This window comes from Lepidochelys kempii, chromosome 17 (assembly GCF_965140285.1).
Source record: "Lepidochelys kempii isolate rLepKem1 chromosome 17, rLepKem1.hap1, whole genome shotgun sequence".
Taxonomy (NCBI): domain Eukaryota; kingdom Metazoa; phylum Chordata; order Testudines; family Cheloniidae; genus Lepidochelys; species Lepidochelys kempii.
Window position 1 is genome coordinate 17406933 of NC_136396.1, and position 23644 is coordinate 17430576.

General features: G+C 44.0%; 1 protein-coding gene across 1 annotated transcript in view; it reads left to right on the forward strand.

The window, feature by feature from the left end:
• The first annotated feature begins 1814 nt into the window (after positions 1–1814).
• The window catches only part of ATP2A3 (ATPase sarcoplasmic/endoplasmic reticulum Ca2+ transporting 3), a 158914-nt gene continuing 137084 nt past the window's right edge, over positions 1815–23644 (forward strand). The window contains exon 1 of the mRNA XM_073315802.2: positions 1815–1834. The gene's annotated coding sequence lies outside the window, so the exon portion shown is untranslated. The remainder of the gene's footprint in view (positions 1835–23644) is intronic.

Below are 23644 nucleotides of genomic sequence, written 5' to 3' on the forward strand. Positions count from 1 at the left end.
GGAGAGGATGGCTGCCAGAGCTGACTCTCTCCCTTTACAGGGATCCCAAGCAAAGGTTAACACAGATAGTCGGGTGACATTGAAAAGTTTCCACCTGCAAAAGGTGGAGTGATGAATAAACTCCTGATATTAACTGTGCCATAATACAGCAGTCGGGTGTGACTCTCGTGACAGTACAGAACAATAGTCTATAAAGAGCTTTTTGATGTACACAGCCAATTGTTTTAGGGCCCTGCACTCAGGAGACCTCTGAGCTGTTTGTAGCTGTGCCACTGACCTGCTGGGTGACCTTGGGAAAGTCGCTTCACTGTTCTGTACCTCAGTTTTCCCATCTGTAAAAGGGGGATAAATACTGACCTTCCTTTGTAAAGTGGTCTGAGACCAATGCATGAAATGGGTTATGTACTAAGAATTATCACTAGACTAGGAAGTCTACTCATATTAAATACTAAAACAAACAATGTCAACTAATAGGAATGTTGAGGCAGAAATTTTAATGGAAGATAGCAGAGACAGTCTAAGTGAAGTCCAACATCCCCTTTGCAAGGTGTGTGTGTGTGTGGGCATGCGTGCGCACACACCCGCTCTTAGATCATGCATTGTGACAAGACTGCTGCAATAGAGACTAGGGAATCTCTTCATTTGTTTTCCAGTTGAAATAGAAAAGCTGTCTATGTGGCAACTCAACCAGGCAAGCACGCTTTATAGCAAATGCATTTGCTGGAAACGGTTACGCTCTGTTCCTGAAAAATATCTCCTCTATGTAGATAACTCAGCACGGTGTTAATAATGTGAAGTGGGACGGGGATATAGACCAGTCACATTCCCCCTTCCCCCCCCGGAAACTTCAGAATACCTGGCTTTGGATGCAATCTGGTCCATTCTAACTTGCTCTTTGGAAGTATATTGATGAGGTCATCATATCTGTCCACAATGGTTCAGCAGAGCAGGAGTGGCTCCATCACAAGCAATGAAAGTACCCCAACCTTCTGCTTGATAGGGTGATAGAATTTGTATTAGGGTCCCCCTCCAAGCACTGTCTCAATGCCACAATGATATGAGCATCAGCTAGTTATTGGGTGTCATTTTCAAAAGTGGGTCAGTGATTTAGGAGCTTATGTCCCATTTTCAAATGTGACTCACGATTTTTCAGTGCCTAAATTTTGGATGCCAAAATTGAGATGCCTTAAGGAGGCCTGATTTTTTTCAGAGCATGGGTGATGAAACCTTCACGGTGTCTCAGGTAGGGCACTCAGAATCACTGTTCACCTTTGAAAGTCTTGGCCCATGTCCCATTTTCAAAAGTGATTTAGTAGCCTGTTTTATTGAAAGTCAATAGTACTGAAGACATTTTTGAAAATGCAACTTAAGCTCTTAAATGACTTAGGAGCCTTTGAAAATGTTACTTTTTCTCTTATTCATCTCAAGTAACTACATACTCAAGAATCTTCATTTCAAGTGATTCCCTGGACACTGCTGTGCAAGGCATTCAACATGGCCTATCAGCTAAAGAATGAAAACCCTAGCAACAATTACATTGTTTTCTATATTTGCATCACTTAAGTATTAGCAGAAATGATGACACACTGCGGAGCTGGCAGTAAATTTGTTACTGATGCCATCTGTAAGAGCCTCCCACTCATGATGCTAAAATTAAATTTACTTAACTGTTTGTTTTACGTTTCTCTGCAGGTCTGCCTCCCAAGCCAGCATAACCCGCACCAGAACATGGATCGTTGCTCAAACTGTACAGCATGACAGACCTTCTGGAAAGTATATCATAGCCACGTACCAAAATGGATATTGCTCCTTCATATCTTTCTCATCAAAGATGGTAGGATATCAGCCCTAGTATTGGACAGTGGAGTATTCATTCTTGTTTCCCTTCCTTTGAATATTCCCAGGTGCACAGAGTGTCATGCAGACTCTCTTTCTAGGTATTGTCCACCTTCTGTTAACAGTGTACAGAGTTGCCAGATCTCATGACTTGTGATAGGGGACTTACGGGCTTAACTCCCATTAACTTACAATGGGAGTTAGGCACTTAACCTGCTTAGATGCTTTCGTAAATCCAACTGTCTGCATTAGCACCTTTAGGTTCTTCAATATTTTTGTAAATCTGGCCCTCGTTTTACTTGACGATTCAGGTCGTGGAGTCATGTGATGTGAGAATCTGAGTTTTCATTTTAAAAAGGAAGTGAGTTTCTAGCCTTTGTGGTTACATAAAAAGTGTGATCTAAGTTTACCTGTAAGCCTCATAAACCAGGAAGTAAATGAAAGGAATTCCAAATGTATTATTATTTGTAAAATCATGCCAATTGCCAGTTGTCAGTTGCATGATTTGGGGTGCCCGACTCAGGATTTTTGAATGTTTGAGGTTGGCTATAAGGAGTCTTGGTTTGGTCAGCAGAAAAAAAAATCCATATTGAATTAAATATTCTGTTAGGATCTAAACTGGTGGTATAAGCCATGTAACCGACACAGAGCTATATTATCTTCAGTTATGCCTAAACTGGACTCTCCTACTATGCAAATAATGCTAGGTTTATGGGTATTGTCTAGTGGGTGTGTAGTGAGAGCAGCACTGGGCGATTGCAAGATGCTGGTTTTCTGCTGTTAAACAGGGAAAGTGATCTCAGTTGTCTTTTAGCCTATCTGGAGATGTTTAGGACAAGAAAAAGAAAAAGAAAAGGAAGAAAGAAAGAAAGAGAAAAACACCCAGCTCGGAGGCTTTGAGAGAAATACCATAATGCTGAAACTGGTGAAGTCAGATTCCTTGCAGATAACTCAAAGGTGCAGTAGCTTCCAGCACACCTAAGCTTCTAGGCTGAGAAACGACAGCTCTGTGGTGTGTAGGGAAGGTTAAGAAAGCCAATCCTTTCCAATGTGCACATTCAGTAACACATGAACGGTCACTAAGCACGCTATAAATGAGGGATGCACTTCATAGTCTTCAGTATTGCCAGCCTCAAGTGTTCAAATATCACGAGCCTGAGACCACTAAATATTGTGAGATTAGCTTAAAATAATGAGGTTTTTTTTAATTGGGTTCTTTTTATTTACCTGGTGCCTTTTGAGTCTTCGGTGTGCATTTGCTTTCTGTTTCTTTGTTCCGTTTGTACGGCACCTAGCACAACAGGGTCTTGGCCTGTGTCTGTGGCTCCTAGGCGCTATGATAATACAAATAATAGTAATCATCATCTTCAGTCTTAGCTCTGCAGTCATGTTGGCTAGAAACTGGCTTTTTATTATTTTTTAAATTGAAAGCCAAGGTTGTCAGGCAAGAGGATGATTCCAGTAGCTGGGGCTTTTAGAAAAACATGAAACACTGCGAGACTCACCATAAAATCGTGAGGGATGGCAACACTGAGTCTTTACGCTCCCTTTATTGCTTGTAGAGTTCAGGTGAGTTTCAAGATCATCTGCTTTACTCACATGTAGAGTATTACACGGGAATGAATAGTGCACAGCCTCTGACATCCTGGACATCTGCGCCTCCCTGTCATTGGGGCTGCAAGTATTCCACACCCTTATCTCAGGTTTGGGGAGGAAAATTCATTGTCCCTTGCAAATCCTGCAAGGTTGATAAGACTGTAACTAGGGAGACCATATTCTGTGCAAAATGCACACAGCACCACTGCTTATATCATCCAGCCTGCAGAGGGGGAGTTCAGATCTAACAAGGGAAGCAGAATTGTTACATTACAATTATAACTGGGGAGTGTAAATAAAATGTAATATGACAACTAAGGAGCTGTTGTTCTGTGGCGTTACTATATAATCACTGGTTCTGCCATCCTTAGCAACGCTTCAGTCCGCAAATGCACCATTTTCAAATTGCTAGCTACACCTCTGTTGGGAAGGGAAGTTAGGGGAGTATCCTTGTTTTTGTTCCCTCCCAGCTCCATTTGCAGTGGCTCACTTTTGGTAAATAAATAATGCTCCGAGATACTAAAAAAACCAAACCAAGCCCCAACCCCCAACCCAAGCAGGCTTTCCTGAAGTGAGCCAGACCTGGAGGAGCCCAGGTTAATTTGACAATATTTTTCAGAAAAGAGCCTAAGCCTATGTTGCTTGGCAAGGGATTGATGCTTTTTTTTGGCCTTTGAATTTCCTCCTTTTTCCAGTTGAGGCTTCATGTTGTGAGAGCTCCCAGGAAGGAGACAAGCTGCTATGGGAGATGGTTTGTGTGGCAGTCATTGGTCTCCTGAGCTCGCACTCTCCCCCCCCTCCTCCTACAATCAGTTGTGGTCCCTTTGCTCTGCCTGGCTGAGAGTGGCATGGAGGTGGGTTTGAAGGCATGGATTGTGCTCGCTTTATGGAATTGGTTTCTCAGTTATTTTGTTAATGACATTCGTGGCTCACGTTTGCTTTTGAATCCCTGACTATTCCTAGAGCCTCAGGTAGGGATGATGGCCAGAAGTGCCTTTTACTTTCTGCAGTTCACTAGGAGCTTGAGGTTTTTCCACTCAGATGAGGACCTGCCAAGGGTATTCATGCCTTTATCACCTCTAGAGTAAATTATTGCAGCGGGTTTCATATGGGTTCCTACTGAGAAAGCTATAGCTAATGCAGAATGCACCTGCACACACATTTCACATGCCACATATTTCATCTGTTCCTTATGGCTTCCACTTTGTTTCTGGGGGCAATTCAGGGTGTTGATTTCAACCTGGTTAGTCCCATGTAGTTTGATTCCCTGCAGCTTGAGACCCATCTCTCTCAATAAACATAATTTCAGTGATTGAGCTCAGCTAGGATGTTTCTGCAGACCGTCCATCAGTATGAGCGCAGCCGAGCAGAGGCAGAGCGCTGCTGGTGGAAGACCCTCTATCCTGGAACTTGGTTCCTCTATCAGTCCCAATGGTTAGAGCCAAAGTGAGTTGACTTGAGGGCAGTGTGAGAGCTTTCTTGTTCCTGAGCTGGAGCGGCTGGGAAAGTTCTATGTCACGGTGAACGCTTGTTTAATTAGCAATAGATAATTAGTCATGTGAGAATAGGGTTTTTATTATCGTTCCCGCATGCTGAGGTGTTGTGATGCGTACATTTTACACCCTTACAAATGAAGAGACAAATAGTGTGGCAGTAGAACCAGGAGTGTCCCTACACCAGACTGCCACGGCTGAGTCAACCTGTTTGATTTCCCCCCTACTCTCCCTCTGACCAATCCATCATCCTTTTAGCAAGGCTGAAGTCATACATTATATTTTTACTTTCAAAACCTTGGTCCCTGGCACCCTGACTGCAGCCTGGAGGCAGCGGTATCACGGGAATGTACTTCTTAATTCACTGTGGAATAAGCAGTGTCAAGTTAGGTGAGGAAAAGAGCACTTCCCACGAGGCAGCCTAACCAGCTTCTGTGCTGCTTTTGGGCTCCAGCATCCAACAACTCTCACACGTGCTGGGGGGCACTTATTTGTGTCAGAAACTCCCGTCAACTTCCACCTGGATTTATGGAGCCTCCGTATGCGGCATTGATTTCAATGGGTTGACTTATGTGAGTAAGTGTTCACCAACGTAACTGGCCCTTCAAAAATACATGCGCCTACACAGCATATTTCAGAGATTTGCATTAGTTGAAGAGCTACCTTGAATACCTTGGGAAAATCATGTACATTCTCTTTTCTATCTACAGTGAACTCTTTGCCCCCAATATCCGCATCCTTCTGTGCCCCCACCCTCCCATGTCTTTCAGTAATCCATGAGCTGCCAGCTGTACTTAACCTGGAATGCCGAGTATTACATGTGAATGAATAGTGTATATCCTAAATCCAGGTTAAAGAGCCATTCCTGCCATCTGCTAGGATTGAAAGGTTAATCTAGCCACCATGTCCTGGCTCTTTGGTCTCTCTGCTGAGACTAAAAGCATACGGCCGGATCCCCAGCTGGTGTGAACCAGCGTAGCTCTGATTTCCACCAGCTGTGGATCTGGCCCATGCAGCATGTCAACAGTAGTGCGATGCCTTTAACAAAATGGTTTATCGTTTTAGAAAAATGACATTTAATTCATTCCCAGTGACAAAGCCAGTGACAAAGGACAGAGTATACAAAATGGTAGGTGGATTTCATAAATATGATTTGCCTACAAAGGTAAGAATCATGGTTTTCAGAAATGGCTGGTGATTCTAGATGTTGAACCTGAGACACCTTAAAGGGGCCTGAGTATCAGTGAGTGCTGAGCACTCACCCTTTAAGTTATTTGTTTTGTGAGAGTAGCTAGGCACACCAGTCATGGACCCATTACGCTAGGTGCTGTACAAACACCGAACAAAAGACTGTCCGTGCCCCAAAGAGCTTACAGTATATGTGAGAATCTCGTCTTTCCTCTTTATTTTAAAAGGTAAGTTTCTAGCCCTCATGGTTGCTGATAGAGGCTTAAAAGCATGAACCTTAAAGACTCCAGGCGAATAAGAAGAACCCAACTCTTTTTTTTAAAAAAAAATCATGATTTGGGGGAGCCTGGATCACGATTTCTGTATGCTTGGGGTTGGCAATACTGCACTAGTCACTTGGCCAAGTTCTCAAACAAGAAAGACACCGTGAACGGTGGTGAAACTTACTCGGCGGGTGGAAGACCTTTGCATGTTTTATTAACTTTCACATGTAGTTGAACTTACTCAGATCGACACCACCAAGTAATCAGGATATAGAGAGTAGATCTTAATCCCCAATCATTTTTTTGGCTCAATAACAGGACCATTATCAAAAGGAACAGAGCAATTTTGCCTGTTCTCAACTTGGGAAGCCAAAAGGTTTTCCGACACTTATAGTTTATATCTATACTTTGCCTTTGTTTAATCTAATCTTTGCAGGGAAGAGAAGCAAAGAAACCAGCATCAGAATGTTCTGCCTTTAACCAACACATTTTGTATGTTGTGCATGGGTAGCTTTAGATGTATATTTGGAACGAGAGTGTGATAATGTTCCGTTTTTTCTAGACTACCTGCAACACACATTCTCTCTCATAAGATGTGAACACTATAATTATAGTAGCAACCGAGAGCAGATCCATCTGCAGATTTAGATACAGACCATTTACATTTTGATTGCAGGGACCCTCTTTTTATTCGGTGTTTGTACAGCACCTAACACAATGGGATCCTAGATTGTGACTGGGTTTCTACGTGGTACCCCAATGTTGTTGTTCACGTAAGTTATCCTGAAGACTTTCAGAAACTGAGCCAAAGCCAAAAGACGTCACGCTTGAGAATTACTATCGCTAAGGTAGCATGAGCTGCTGCAGAGAACCATGACTTCACTGACCCAGCAGCAACATCTTTCTAATGTGGGCAGCTGAGCATTCATCAGACTAATTTCATATAGTCCCCCGAAGAGCCAGAAGCTGGTGAAGACATTTAGTTACTATGGGCCAGATTCAGCCGTGAACCCTCTATAGCCCATCACCAACACTCTGAGCCACCAAGGTTCCCTGCTGTTTTAAAGCAAGAACTAGATAAAAATTCCTCCTCCACTTAAAATCCATAAAAGGGGCAAATCGAATTAGGGCTTTTATTTGGTAGGACCAGGCCTGTGGGCATGGAAAGAGTCCTTTTAAAGTTAGCCAGTCTGTCTTTTCTTGCTTGCCCCACCACTGAATACAATCAATCTTGGATCCAAAACTGTCCTATGGACAGTTTTTTGCATATCAGTGTAAAATAAACATCCTCCCCTAGAGGTGACTACAAGTGCGACTTGGTTGAGTTGTATTTTTGCCTGTGGGCTTCCCTTCCTCGGAACAGAGGTTTTTTGCAAGTTTATCTGGTTGTGTTTTGCTCAGTACACAAGCCCGTAAGAAAGAGGAAGGAAGCAGACACCACTGGGCTTGATACCCGGTTAAAAATAGCAGTGCTCACTCGGCCGGGGATCCCGTGTTTGCTAAAGGTCATTTCTCTAAGCCCCGCAGTTGAAAATAAGCCACTGAGCTTCCTGTTAGGGCTCATTTGTGACATGTTTGCCAATGGCAAGAAACCCTTCGCAAACTCTGTTTAACACTAGGCAAGATTTTAGTTGCCACCCTCCCGCTCTTCTTTCCATCTTATTCCTGGCATCCTTTCTGAGGGCCAGATAGTGATAACCAGTGAAGGTTACCTTGCATTGATAGCACCTTTCTCGTCCATTAACATCAGTAGGGCTTGTGGAGGATTAAGGTACCACTCAACATGAGTAAGGATGATATTGTCTCATTGTTTCCTTGTGCTTTGCTGTCGGTCTGTCTCTAGCCATCTGTTTTCTGTTGTCTTATACTTTCATTGTAAGCTCTTTGGGGCAGGGACTGCCTTTTTAGTTCTGCGTTTGTACAGCACCTAATGCAGGGGGTCCTGGTCCATGACTGGGGCTCTTAGGTCCTATGACAATACAAATAATAAATAATAATAATAATTAATAATAATGCAAATTGGCCTTTACCAGGATAGAGGGTCTGTGGTCCTCCCTTACATCTCTAATGGTGTAGCGACCAACTGGTGCAAGAGACTGAAAAATTAGTGAGTTTCCTCCTAATTTTCATAGACCGGGAATGGGGGTTCCTCTTTGATAGAAGGGGTGGGAGGAGAACATACTACTTCCCTGAGTTGCAGGTGGAGCTCAGAGAACAGGCCTGTCTATACTGGGCCCCATGCGCTTCCTCACTCCTTGAATTGCTGCTTGTGTGTTCCTGAACTCGTAGCTCAGAGTGGGAGCTTGCACGGAAGGGAACTGCATGCAAGTTAACACTGTTTTGGTGAGCACTAAGCTATGCTGGTTTGCCCTGATGTCTTTGAGGGAAGGGCAGATCGTATGCAGTGTGTCCAAACTGCCTTCTTCTAAGGACTTGGTTTTATTTCCCCAAGGAAATCCCCACTTCTCTCCCCTGCAGACCCTTCCTTTCCCCTCCCTAGTGCAGTTTTACTGTGAGCTGCATCAGAGACCTGGGCTGACAAGGCACACTAGAGGAGCTTCCTGAGGACAAATGGCATATTGCTAGCCGCAATGCTACTCAGGGTGGGGGAAGAGAAAGAGTGGCTGAAAGAAGGGGATGAGAGATGGGCAAGGAGGAGGGCAGCATTTACAGTTCAATGTAGTATTAGTCATCACTGGCACTGACTTGCAAGTTTCCTCAGTAACCAGGAGAGTGAATCATTTATAGCTGAATGCTTCCCGTTCCCCCCAACATTCCAAATTTTCCACATAGGGAAAGGCAGCTTGAAAAACACACACACATTCAAATGGCAAAAGATAACATTAATAAATTGTCATCCAATGTAGCTTTCCAGCAACTAAGAGCCACGCTTGCTCCTTCCTCTTCCGGTGACTCATGTAAGGCCACTCACAAACCTAATTAAAAGCGGGACAGCATTTGACTCAATAGGTGGATGCGGATCCTTGAAAGAATAGTCAGTTTAGTGTGTGATTTACTCTTGGAAGCAACCCGTGAGGGTCGTTCCTAGTCGGCAGCATCCCTATCACCAAAAAAAAGCAAGCATCGGCACAAATTGGCCAAGGGCAGGCCAACTCTTGGCAGACTCAGTGGAGAAACCAAGAACGGCATGGACAATGCAGACTGAAGCACGCTTTCAAACAGAGATGGGTAGTGTCCACCTGTCCCAGGACTGAGGCCAGCTTGCTGTCCCTGCTGGCTAGATGATCTATTGTGCGGCTACAGGATGACAATTTCCAGTGCTCTGATGAGCAGACAGTTTATTCAGGCTCCTCTCCCTGCTTGACAACATCCCTAGTAGTGAGCAGAACTCATCTGCACTTGGATGAAAACGGATGTTCTCTGGATCTCCTTGGAGAACCTGAATGGTTCATGTCACTTGGTTAAAACCAGACATATTTTCTATCTTTTGCTTGCATTTGGTTTAGTGTGTGTGAATTTTTAGCCTCAGTGAGAGGTGCTGGGTCAACAACCCTGAAAACTGATCGGTCGACAACTCTGAAAACTGAAAAGACCCCGTTTACCCACAGGATGAGCACAGAATGGGCAGAAAGACATGGGCTTCCCTCTGCTCTTCCAGTCCCTCAGCCAAATGCAGCATTTCTCCTGCCCCTTTCCACCCTCACCTCTCCATCTGCCTTTGCTATTTTCCAAGCTGCGGTGAGAAAATACCAGGGGGAAGAAATGCCACAAGGATGACCTTTTTTCCAGGAGGTGTTCTGGAACCGGGAAAACTGAATGTCGGTGCCAATGTCCCCACTAGGTGGATGTTAATGCATGTTCCTAGCCTTGAAAGATGTTAATGCATGTTCCTAGCATTGAACAATTTGCCCAACAGAGGTCTGCTCTCATAAACAGGTTTCAGAGTAACAGCTGTGTTAGTCTGTATCCGCAAAAAGAACGGGAGTACTTGTGGCACCTTAGAGACTAACAAATTTATGAGAGCTTTCGTGGGCTACAGCCCACTTCATCGGATGCATAGAATGGAACATACAGTAAGATAGATATAGATACAGATAAGTTGGAAGTTACCATACAAACTGTGAGAGGTAATTAGTTAAGATAAAAAGTTTTTTTCTCCAGCTGATAATAGCGCATCTTAACTAATTAGCCTCTCACAGTTTGTATGGTAACTTCCAATTTATCTGTATGTGTATATATATCTATATCTTACTATATGTTCCATTCTATGCATCCAGTGAAGTGGGCTGTAGTCCTCGAAATCTTATGCTCAAAAAAATTTGTTAGTCTCTAAGGTGCCACAAGTACTCCTGTTCTCTCATAAACAGACACTCCTGAGCCCATTGCTGCTGGGTTCAGGGAAAATACCAGGCAATTTACAAACTCACAAGAGAACCCCAGTCAAATCCAACACCTTTGAGCTTTGCCCTTGGAAACAATGGGCCAGGCTAGTGTGATTTTTCCTAGTTACAGTGGCAAAATATCCTTTCAAAGGCTGAAGGGGAACTGATTGGTGTCCTCCTGCTTAAAAGAGAAAAGGAGCGACATTTAGGACCTGGTTTATAAAGATGGAGGCTCAGGGCTGGCCTTACCATGAGGCAAACTGAGGCGGCCGCCTCAGGTTCCAGACTGTAGGGGGGGCGCCACTAGGACCCAGAGTGTAGAAAATTGTGTCTGCTGCTGGTGCTCATGTATTCTCTCTGCTGGAGGAAGGAGGGCGCAAGAGACATAACAGGCTGGCAGGAGAAAAGGTGAGAGGAAATAACAGAAAGCAGCAGGAGCTGCAGGGACAGAGAGGAAGAGGAGCCTCTTATGTACCTCTCTAGCACCCCCAGGAACCTGGACTGATTAACACCAGCTTCTCAGGGAGATTCCTGTTTCCTGCTGCTTCCCTGAACCCACTTGAGGAGAACAGGCAGACAACTGAACTAGTAGGAGCCAGTTAGGCCCTTAAGACGCTGATCTCTTCCCTCGCTCAGGCCCTGCTACCAGCCTGCTTATTTGTCCCCTTCAGTCGAGTGTTGAGAGCCACTATAGCCGGCACAGAACAGCGGTCATGAGTGAAAGGAGAAAACGCCCCTCTGGGGCAGCATTCAGAAAAAGCAAGCAAGCAAAGGAAGCTTTTCTATCTAAGCAGGAAGGTGCGCTCCTGAGATACATTGACACAAATGTTCACGGTGAGCCTTCCGGCCCCAGTGAGGATGTGAGTGGTGAGAAGATGCCTGATCTTCCAGTTAGTCAGAGTGCAGGTGACCCGGCAGCTACTGCAGCATCCATATCTCCATCTCAAATGGATGTAACCGTGCACATTTCTGAAGAAAAGTGTAGATCAGGGAAGAGTGTGGTGGAGGCGCAAGAAACAGCTGCTGCTGTTTAGTTTCTAAGTTTAGTTCCATAAGTCTAGATGATCCAGGACTGTGGACCCACTTGAGCAGTAGCCCGAGGGACTTCCTTGTACTACATGGGCCACAGCAAGTGAAAAACTTCATGTTCCCCAAAGACAATGAAAATAGAAGTTTCCATCCAATACATTACTGTTATGAAATCCTCAGTGGTGACAAAGTGGAGGGCCCTGGCTTATGTACTCAAAAACCCAGAATGCTGCATACTGTTTTTGTTGCAAACTCTTCCAGTCTAATGTTTCAGCCACACTGGGTTCTACAGGAACAAAGGACTGGAAAAATCTGGCTAGAAATTTGGCATGCTATGAGAAGGCAGCAAATCACCAGAGCGCATTTCATAGGTGGAAAGAGCTTGAGATGAGACTAAGGTTAAAGGCCACCATAGATGATCAGCATCAAGAGAAGTTTGCATCAGAGTCTCTTTACTGGCAAAATGTTCTGAAAAGGCTCATTGCCATTGTGAGAATGCTTGCTACCCAAAACCTAGCACTGTGTGGCACTTCAGATCAGCTGTATGTGCCAAACAATGGAAACTTCCTTAAAATTGGTTTCAGAGTAGCAGCCTTGTTAGTCTGTATCCGCAAAAAGAAAAGGAGTACTTGTGGCTCCTTAGAGACTAACAAATTTATTTGAACATAAGCTTTCGTGAGCTACAGCTCACTTCATCGGATGCATCTGATAAAGTGAGCTGTAGCTCACAAAGGCTTATGTTCAAATAAATTTGTTAGTCTCTAAGGTGCCACAAGTACTCCTTTTCTTTTTCCTTACAATTGTGGAGCTGATGACTGAGTCTGATGCTATACTCCAGGAGCATCTAAGAAGAGTCACCACCCAAGAAATGTACACACACCACTACCTTGGAAAAACAATTCAAAATGAGATCATACAGTTACTGGCAACAAAAGTCAAACAGAAGATTGTGGCAGATCTGAAGTCAGCAAGATATTACTCTTTTATCTGGACTGCACACCTGACGTCGGCCATACAGAACAAATGACTTTAATGGTGCATTTTGTAACAACAACAGAATCCAGTGAAAATGTCCCTGCAATGGTGACTGTCGGAGAGCATTTTTTATAATTTATTGACATTGATGATACTACAGGAGCTGGTATGACAAATGTACTTCTTAAAAAGCTGGAAGATGCAGGAATCACGATAGCTGACATGAGAGGTCAGGGCTGCAATAATGGTGCCAACATGAGAGGAAAGAACAGAGGAGTGCAGACACGGATCCGAGAGTTAAATCCTCGAGCTTTTTTTGTCCCATGCAGTTCTCATTCATTGAACTTGGTGGTCAGTGATGCAGCATCAGCTTCTAGTGAGGCTGCTGAAATTTTTAATGTAATTCAAAGCATCTATGTATTTTTCTCTGCATCAACTCATCGATGACCAATTTTGAAGGAACATCTGGGAACATCCTCTCTGACATTGAAACCACTGAGTGCCACACGATGGGAAAGTCGAGTGTAGGTGATAAAGCCTATCAAACACCAAATTGGGAAGAAAGATGATGCCCTAGTTGCCATTATGGAGGATAATGCTATGACAGGAACTGTTCGTGGGAGAACTGTGGCAGAGAGAAATGGAATCACCAGAAACAGACATAACTTCCAATTTCTATGTGGCTTAGTGTTGTGGCACGACATACTGTTTGAAATAAATGTTGTAAGCAAGAGTCTCCAAGGTGTTGACCTTGATAGATCTGGAGCAATGGAACAAGTGGACAAAGCAAAGTCATACCTACAGTCTTACTGGTCAGATGAGGGATTTCAAAACATTCTGAAGAATGCACAGAAGTTGTCAGAGAAACTTCACACTGAAGCTATTTTCCCACCCATTCAAGAATACAAGAGTCACCAAAGAAGACGACATTTGATTACGAGGCACGGGATAATCCCATAAGAGACCTCAAACAACAATTCAAAGTTGAATTCTTTAACCAGGTGCTAGACTGTGCAATACAGTCAGTTGAAGAACGTTTCATGTAGCTCAGGGAATACAGCAATATATTTGGGAAGTTGTATGATATTCCAAAACTCCTCACTATACCTGAAGAAGACTGACACCAGCAATGCAGGGCACTAGTGACAGTGTTGACACATGATGATGTGCGCGATATTGATGCGAGTGATTTAAGTGATGAACTGAAAGCCCTTTCAAAATACATTTCAGCAGGATCAACTCCAAAGGCTGCTCTGGAATATATGCACACAAATAAGATGACCACCTTCTTTCCAAATGCTTTTGTTGCTCTGCACATACTTCTAACACTTCCGGTAACAGTTGCCAGTGGAGAACGCAGCTTCTCCAAGCTGAAGTTAATAAAAACACATCTACACTCCACAATGACACAGGAGAGGCTGGTCGGCCTTGCAACCATCTCAATGGAGCATGAGCTGGCCCAGACTGTGCACCTTCAGGAAGCAGTTCAAATCTTTGCAAGCAAGAAACCACGGAAAGAACCACTTTGATTATTGAAACAGATAAAAGTGCCAGTGTTTACTAGGCAGACAAGAAAAGTTACATTTGTTGTTCAGGCATTTCAAAGTTAAGTGTTACTTCAAATTTTTGAACTAGGCATTTTAAGTTGTTAGTTCTACTCCTCTCATGGTACTGCTCTGCTACCTACCTCAATAAAGGAGAACAGGAAGAAGGCAGAATTGAGATCTTTCAAAGTTTTGGCCCAAGCGAGGGGGCATGGGGGCATCATTTGAGCTCCCCGCCTCAGGTGCCAAAATGTTGTGGGCCAGCCCTGGATGGAGCCAGTAGTTTTGTGGGAAGGAACTCTGCATTTAGCTAGTATAAAGGTGGGGAAGGAAGGTGAGTGGGGACTTCTGTAATATAAGGTCTTGGCAGAAAACATTGCAAGGCGGCCACTGGCCCTCCATCTGATGCCTTATGCACAAAACATTTGCTTTCCTGGGCTCTGATTCTGCAAATGTGTAGATGTGTCCTTTTACTTTAAGCACGTAACTAGTCTCATTGACTTCAGTGGGTCTACTCATGCTACAAGTTTAACATGTAAGTGTTTGCAGGATTGGGGCCTTAGTCTTGAAGACCCTTTATCACCCCCAGCTACCTTCATGACCTCTTCTTTCCCTCTGCTTCTGTCACCCCAGCTGTGTGGAACAATCTATCTCCTGTCCTGTGTGCACTCTGATTCCCTTTACCTTTTATAAACTAATGCTGTGGTTTCTCTATGTTGTGTCTAATTACTAAGCTCTGAGCCATGATAAAACAGCATTATTTGTGGCTATATATATAGCTAGGTATGCAAAGTGCTCAGCTTCATTATAGAATCATGAGCAGAATGAGAGAAGGAGTTTGTGTGTCGTGTGTGTGCATGTGTACACGCATTCCTAATTTTGTGGGCAGCGGCTAGAAAATATTGCTTGAAAAAGGGAGCCCAGTTACTAAGGGGCTTTTCTGCTTCTGTTGATTCAGAATGAGGCCAATAAATAGGGAAAAGGCCAGATCCTTTATTTCACAATTGGGAAACTTTTCTGTCCCTGGGGCAGTATTTTATGTTAAATAAATAGTCTTCCTTATTGACTCTGAAGGGGTTTGGACAAAGCCCCATGTGAGTCAGGTTTAGTCCATAATCTCTCAGAATGCTGGACATCCGTTAGAAGTAAAATCCTAGCCCTGAATCCAAACGGTAAAACGTTTAGTCACTCCTCAGATTTTCAGTTCAGACATTATTCTCCGCAGGAAAAGCAATATCAAAGCTGTAGGAGAAAGAGCCCTTTCTTAATGTCCATAATAACGTGGGAGGAGGTTTACTACATGTGAACTGGGGGAGGACTGTTTAATGCGTGAAACACTCACTGTGGGAGAAAAGGGTAAGAGAACAAACGGTACAAGGGTGGAATGATCACAGGAAATGGGAATGCCACTGCCAGCTTAATAATAATCATGTCATCTTGTGTTAGAGTCTAATAGCAAACAGAAGGGCCGGGAGCTCTTCTGATTCCAATCTTGAACTGAAATATGGTGCAACCGGTTTTATCCTGCATAGTTTTATGACCGAGTGAGTTGCCTTGGCCTCTGAAGAGATTCCCACCTCCTTAGATTAGCCCCTTTGTTTCTGAGCAGATGATGAAGTATTTCTCCAGAATGAAGTAGCTTTAGATATTTTCCCCTCTCCCTCAGCTAGACAGAATTGCTGTACTGGAAAAAGTTTTAAAGGAGAGCGGGGGGCGGAGGGGGAGATTTTGTGAATTATCTTTATACTCAGGAAGCTGAAATGAAGTGTGTGGCGGTGGGAGGGTGCTAGATGGCTTTGAATTTACAAGCTAAGGATCTAGTCCTGCAGTTCTTACTTGCTCACTGCTTCCTTTTGAATCCAATGGAAACATGATCTGAGCGAAGATTGTAGAATTAAGCCCTAAAAGTATGTGGCAGGAAACAATTACCTGGGAAAGATGATGAGGATGAGCTACAGTAAAATAAAAGCCTGCTGAATTTTTACCCATCCCTCAAACCAGAATTTTTTTGCTGACATCCCTTGAAGTTCGGTTAACTTTTTATTTTATTCCTTGTCATCCACATCCACATTTCCTCTGCAACAGCACAGGTGCCAGAAAATAGGCAATTCTCTTTGTGTTTCCAGCAAGTATTACTTTATTCCCAGTTTAGGGGAACAAAGCTAGAGCTCTGTGCAGGTATAAAAGTTGTATCTGTATCTGATCCATTCACAAACATGGTCTGTGGATATAAAGTGGATATCTGCAGATTTGCAGGGCTCTAAAAATAGAGACAACAGCCCAATCTTATGAAGATTGTATTGTCCATGAGGCAAGGATTACAGCTTCTGTCCAAAGCCTGTTGGGAGTCTTTCCATTGACTTCAATGGGCTTGGATCAGGTTCCACGTGCCTGATGCTCTCCTTAAATTGTTTTTACACCGGTATAACTCCATTGACTTCAATAGAATTATTCCTGATTTACTCTCGATATAATGAAGATCAGAATCAGACCCTCATGTAACATTCTTTGTCTTGAATGGAGCCCAGCTCATTGTTGGTACTTAACAAACCAGAAATGGGTTATTATTATTATTACCTGATGCTGTCTATTCGTATCATGTTCATCACCCTGGTGTCAGAGTATAAATTATAAGGTTTATTTTAAAAACATTTTATTTTTTCTTTTTAATAAGTATTTTAAGTTTCTCTACCTTCTGCTTCAGGTTTTAAAAAAGTGATTATTGTGGGAAAGCCAAGTCAAATAAGCGAGGTTTGCAATTTGTTCTGAAGGCAGCGAGATTCATGGCTGGTCTGATGTGTTCCAGAAGGGAATCCCCTCATTCTGGGCGGGCTGCCGAGAAAGCTCGGTCTCCCATGCTCACAGGTCTCGCCCTTGTGGCTGGCTGTTCCAGCGGAATGCAGCTGTCATTTTTAACTATTAGGCTGGTATCTGCTGTAATAATGTAGAGTTTAAATTGGAATGACTGTTTTATGGCTGTTTTTACAACGAACATTTTTCACCACTGGCCACTGTTGAACTGACTAATTTACTTCTCAAGGTTGCTAATTATATTTACTTATTGATTAATTATTAGCAGGGCTGGTATGGTATTATTAAGGTTGCCAAAATAAGACCCTATTTTCAGTTGCTTATAACTTTCCCAAACTTTAATCATTTGGGCTGAAATTTTACATGCTGAGTGTCCGCCTCAGAATGACTGTTTTTGGAAAATTTCAGCCAAAACGGTTCAGCTGTTTTGAGATCATTGTTTTGCTCATATATTTTTTAAAAATTAATAAAGTCTGGCAACCTTTCCTTTAAACCGCTCTCGCGCTCCCATGCCTTAAAGCAGGGATATGAAATTTGGCAGGGGGCTGGCCTTTTGCTATCCTGGTGAAAACCCACTCAGACTTGGCCAAGTTTTAAGCCTTTGAAAAGTAGCAGATCACACATGCTCTGGGGACTTGCTGGAGCTCAGCTGAAATCTCCAGAGTCCATCTTTACTAAGCATGCTCAAACCTCTTGCAGCTCCTACCTGTGACTAAACTTCACATGTGTCATCCCCACAGAGCAACTGAGTATGCTGCAGGCTAGGGCTATGGATGTTCAGAAGGACTTTCCCTGTAATGGTTGCCCCCAGCAGCCCCTGGAACTGAGAGCAGAGAGCCTCTCTCTTGAGCTGTTAGCCCACTACAGACACACAGGTGGTGCCTGATTCAAATGCAGAGCGGACAAAAGGTGGACCGGGTGGGTGGAGGGAAAAGAGTGGATTGGGATAAGGAGTCTTAATACTGGGACTGGAGAGAGGGGGAGAAAGACTGTCTAGAAAAGGAGACTGAGGCTAGGAACTAGGTGTGGGGAACTTGGGGCGGGGTGGAAGGGGAGACCGATTCTGCAAGGAGCTGAGAGTGTGAGGGGAGAACTGGGACCAGCTGGGCAAAGGGACTGGCATAAGGAGCCTGGGGTGGGAAAGAGCCAGGACTGGGATTATTTGGAGGGGATGAAGCACAATGTATCCTACTGGGGAAAACCGGCAGGAGAGTTTGTGCTCACTAGAGCACGCTCCCCTCCAGAGCCTGGAATGGAACCAAAGGTTCCTGAGTCTCACCATTCCTCTGTGGTCAGCAAATATCTGTGAAACCCACTGGCAAAATATGTGTCTGCTTCTCTATACAGTGGATGACAACTTACTACTGCTATCATGTATTCTGTTAGCTTAAGTGGCAGAGACCTGTGTGGTGGATCAGAAGGTTCTAACTCTACTGATGACCAATGGTAGGTGTCAATATGATGCTAGATGATGGAATTCGTGTATTTGCATTTTGATTTTTTTTTAAAAAAAAAATCTTAGGAAACCTCTCTCTCTCACTCACACACACCACCACCAAAAAACCACACCAACACATAAAAGACCATTATTAAGATGACAAAGTCAAGCCCGCAAAAGATAGGAAATGGCAGAATAAAGTTGCCTGTGCACCTTTAATTCAGCCTCCTTGTGCGTATGCATTGAGATACTGTCTTTAAATACATGCTCCCATGCTATTTTCCCACAAGACCCCTGTCTCATTCTGTGCACTGGCTAGACCTGGTCCAGGGATGAATCAGGGCTGTGTAGTAAAGGAGGTGGTTGCTGATGCACCCCTGCTTTACTTGTTGCAGACGTTGGAAGCTGTGTACTGTTTGAAGTACTGGGTACAAGCAGGTCTAGGCCCACATAAAAACTAAAGGCTCTTTGCTCAATTAAGGGGGGAACCACTGATCCCCGAATTACTGGGGATAACAAATGAAAAAACAGCAGCGGGAGTGGGGTCAAAGGTTGAAAACCAGGGATCCCGAGCAGGATACTGAGCAGAGAACTCCTGACAGCACCCTCACTGGTGGACACAGCCCAGAGAAACTCTGTCCAGAGGCATGATCATTTGAGGGATTGGAAATAGGCCCCCCAGTTGCAGAGCACCTCCCTTCCTTTGGAAGTTGTGTAATGAATGAGGCAGGGATTGCAGCAAGAGAAAGGATGGTCTCCTGGTTAATGCCCTTGAATGCTGCCCTGGGGAACTGGAGTCTATCCCTGCCTCTGGCACAGTTCCTACATGAGGCTGGGCAAATCACTTAGCCATATTTTTCACAGGTGGTCACTAATTGTGTGTTCCTCATTTTCTGGGTGCCTGACTTGATACCTTGTGGTCTGATTTGCAGAAATGCTGAGCACTCACAGCTCCAGCTGATGTCAATGGGAGCTGTGCTTTGGACATCCAAAGTGGTACATAATGCTAAATACTCTGAAAAATCATGTCCTACTTGTCTCAAATTGGGCACCCAAAATTAGTGGAGACTTCTTACCTTAATCTCTGTGGCTCGGTACCTTGCCTGTAAAATAGGGATTATATCAGCCCTTTACCTTGCAGGGGCGCTGTAAAGATTAAATTAATGTTTGTGAAACACTCATATACTAGAGTGATAAGCTCCATAGAAAAGCCCATGAGGAAGTTAATTCCGTCTTCAGAGTGTATTTTGAATAATGTACAATAAATAGAGCATGGGGCCACAAACTGAACAACAAGGAGAAAACAAAATATTAAGTAGCTGCTACGTCCTGTAAAGACTGCACCGTGTGCCTATACACAATGGGAGAAAATTAACGTTGCATCGGATGCATAACACAAAAAAGTGTTCTGTGAATGTTTGCATTTGTAAATTATTTTGCTTCTGCTGTGTTTGCACATTTATTATGTTCACTGTCCATGAATATTTGAGCCAATGGGCCAGATCCTCAGCTAATGCAAAGCAGCGTTTTGTTCCACTGATTCCAGTATTACACTGATTTACACTAGCTGAGAATTTAGCCCTAGGAGACTACTGCCAGGAGTGCCCATAGCCATAGTACATTTTAGCAATTATTGCAAAATATTCTATAGCAAATTGTGACTGGTAGCCATGAGTATGCACAGCAGGAACCATAATAGTTACCTTCACCATCCAAAGAACAGAATAAAAGCATGTGACAGATGTCTCATCAAATACTCAATATCTAATAGTCATGGTGAACTGCTTGTAAATGACCTACAATCTGAGAGTTTTTGGCAGAAATTATTGGAGGCCTCTATTTTTTTCCAAATTACTAATACTTTTGAGAAAATCAGTTTCTTTGTGGACAACTTGCAAACAGAACAAGAAGTAAAAGTTGTGAGATTTATTTGTTACAAGGCAATTTGCCTTGCTGTAGCAAAAAGCCTGAGAGCTAGATCTTCATAAAATGAGGTCTATCAGCTAAAATGAACATGCATTTGTCCTATGTGAGAGTGAGCACGAGTGTTGTTTGATCCCTGGGAGGCAAGGGGTTAAACTCTGCTCATCCTCCCACTCCAGTTGTAGAAGAGCTCAGCGGAAGGCTATATGAACAGCTGTCTGGGAGAAAGAATTCCATTAGGAAAGAGTGGCTTCTAAGGTCACAGGGTTGAGTTGAGCCCTGAGCTGGTAAATGAAATGTTAAGTCCCCCAACTCATTTGGTCTGGACAGTGTGATGCGATGGCCTGTTAGCAGCACTGACTATCTTGCTTTTCCCTTTGGTAATAGTTGGAGTTTGTTCTCACCTTCCACTGCTCTTTGAGCAGTAAAGAATGCAATGGCAGCTGCAGGGCTTTTCCTGAGAGAAGCAAGATGGGGTTGTCTTTACAAGGGCACAGTTTGGCTTCCTCCACATACAACTTTGGAGCATCAGACACAGGCCAACCCAGAAGCAGGGCACAAGAGTTGTTGGACTGTGGGATAGACGCAAAGTGTAAGTTTTGATGAAGGTTTACTGGAAAAAATGAAGGGCTTTCCCCAAAGGTTTTCATTCTAGCTCTGTTTCTCTTCTGTCTTGGTGCCTGAGAAATCAGCAACTGTTTCTGTGTAAGGTGGGACCAAACAAAGTCTAACCAAATGCCGAGAGCAAATGAAAGTCAAGTTGTGTAGTGTTCCATCTTCACTGATTCCCTGAAAACGGGCATGAAAAGCCCATGCTGTCTGGAGATGTATCCTGGGTCCTCCAATCCAGTTGTCATGCTGGGGGGAGGGGAGGCGTTTTTTGGTTGGTTTTTTTTGGTTGGTTTTGGTTTTTTTCTGCCAAGAACCATCCTCCTTGTTGTGTTCACTGGTATTTACCAGGTCCTTGAGAACTTCAAATTGTGTTTCCCAAGGGCAAGGGCGAAGTCATTGTTCTATGTCACCCTACAATTAGTGCAGACAACGAAGAAAAATGACCAACCCCCACCGTATTCGTCTGAGGAAGCAGAGGAAGTATGACGCTTCTTTTGCTAATTAGAGACCGGAATGTACATTGCTGATTCTATCAATGAGCCAAACTAAGGTGCTGGAACTTTTTTTTAAAAGTAAAGGAGTACTTGTGGCACTTTAGACGGTAACCAATTTATTTGAGCATAAGCTTTCGTGAGCTACAGCTTGATGCTTGTTATGAACAAGTCACTTTTTTCTTATTGACAGGTTTCAGAGTAGCAGCCGTGTTAGTTTGTATTCGCAAAAAGAAAAGGAGGACTTGTGGCACCTTAGAGACTAACCAATTTATTTGAGCATAAGCTTTCGTGAGCTACAGCATCTGATGAAGTGAGCTGTAGCTCACGAAAGCTTATGCTCAAATAAATTGGTTAGTCTCTAAAGTGCCACAAGTACTCCTTTTCTTTTTTCTTATTAAAAGTAATTCTCTAGGCTTCCCCCTTCTATTCTATGCTTCCCACTCTCTCTCTTTATTATATTCAGTTATATCTTCTTCGTATGGCCTGATGCTGAGAAAAGTAACAATCATCTACCATTACAGTTGGGTTCTTCAGTCACCCTTGGCAGTTGTCAATCCTCAGCACCTTCCTGAGATCAAGATCCTTACTGTATTAGCTCTATAAAGCCCATAGCTTGTGTGGTGCTGTACTCAACTCCTGTTGACTTAAATCTAACCCCTAATTCACTGACTTCAGTGGGAATTGCAAGTGTGCAGGTTCAGGCCTTAATTCTTCCTGGCTTTTGCTGCTACTCTTTACCACACCTTCCTTGTCTTATCTCCAGCTGCCATTTTATGATCTATGTTCACTGAGCCCTTGTAATGGGACATATAATCTGCTAAGCACTTGTATTAAGGCTTATATGTAACAATCAATTTTATTCTATGCAGATTTTATTTGCTGCTGCATTTACACCAAGCTGATGTGCAGACTACTGAACTGATCAGTTTTTATCCTGCAAAGACTTAATCGGTAGGCTTAACTGGCACTAGTTCCCTTGAGTTCAGTGGAGTTGTGAAGTTACAGGTACATAAGCCTTTACAGCCCTGAGGCCGTCACTAAACAATTCCTTCCCCAGAAGGCTTCTTGTGATGCATCTGGTAACTATGGATCCAGAAGGTAGGATTTTCACAAGCACTCCATCTTAGTCCTACTTTGCTTCTATCGAGGGCACTGGCAGCTGCGTAAGGACAATGCTGACTGCTTTTGAAAATCCTACACTGAAATAACGAAGACTTCGGTGCATAGTTCTGAAAGGGTACAGCTCCATCCTGTGTGCCTGCTGCTACCCCCCTCCATTGATAGCTGCCCTCTTCTGCAGTCTGCTTACCCCAGCTGGGGTCAGTGACTTAACAAGGTCAGGTTTCAGAGTAGCAGCCGTGTTCGTCTGTATCCGCAAAAAGAAAAGGAGGGCTTGTGGCACCTTAGAGACTAACCAATTTATTGGAGCATATGAGGTTTCCTCCTCTGGCTGTGCTACATAGCTTCAACCACAAGTGAAGGGCTAGTTCTTTCGTGGAGGGGGAGGGTGGGAGAGGGATCCCCCACCCTCGTTGAAAAGGAATTTGTCATGTTAAAAGAAAAGTGTTTTGTCCATTTAAAAGTGAGCAGGGCTGTGCTCTAAATGGGAAGTTGGAGGCAACATAATAGCTCTGCCCATGCGGCTTCGAGGTAGGAACTGTCACAGCTCTGATCTCTGGTGGATGTATCAGAAGGCTTACACCGCCCACGCATTCACAGAGACCCCCCCCACCCCCCTTTGCTAGGCAAGGGCTAAGGTGATCTCAGCTAGGAAGCGAAGGCATTAGAACCAACCCCCCCCCCCAATCACTTTCCCATCCCCTCCACGAACGAGCTCTCTCTCGAAAATGCAGATTTGAAAGCCTCGCCTCGCCAATCACGGCAGGCCAGGAAGGTGTGGGGGAGTGGCAGAGCCAATCAGGAGGGGGCAGGTAGCTTGTGAATGGGGGTGGTGGGGAGTTGAAGCTCAGCCAGTCTGGGGGCGGGGGCGGGAAAAGAGACTCTCAATAACCCCCAGCTGTTTAGCCTGGAGCGACGCGGTGCCAAGAGACATTCCCCGAGCAGACGGAGGGGGGGGGGGCGCCCGTGGGCAGCACCCG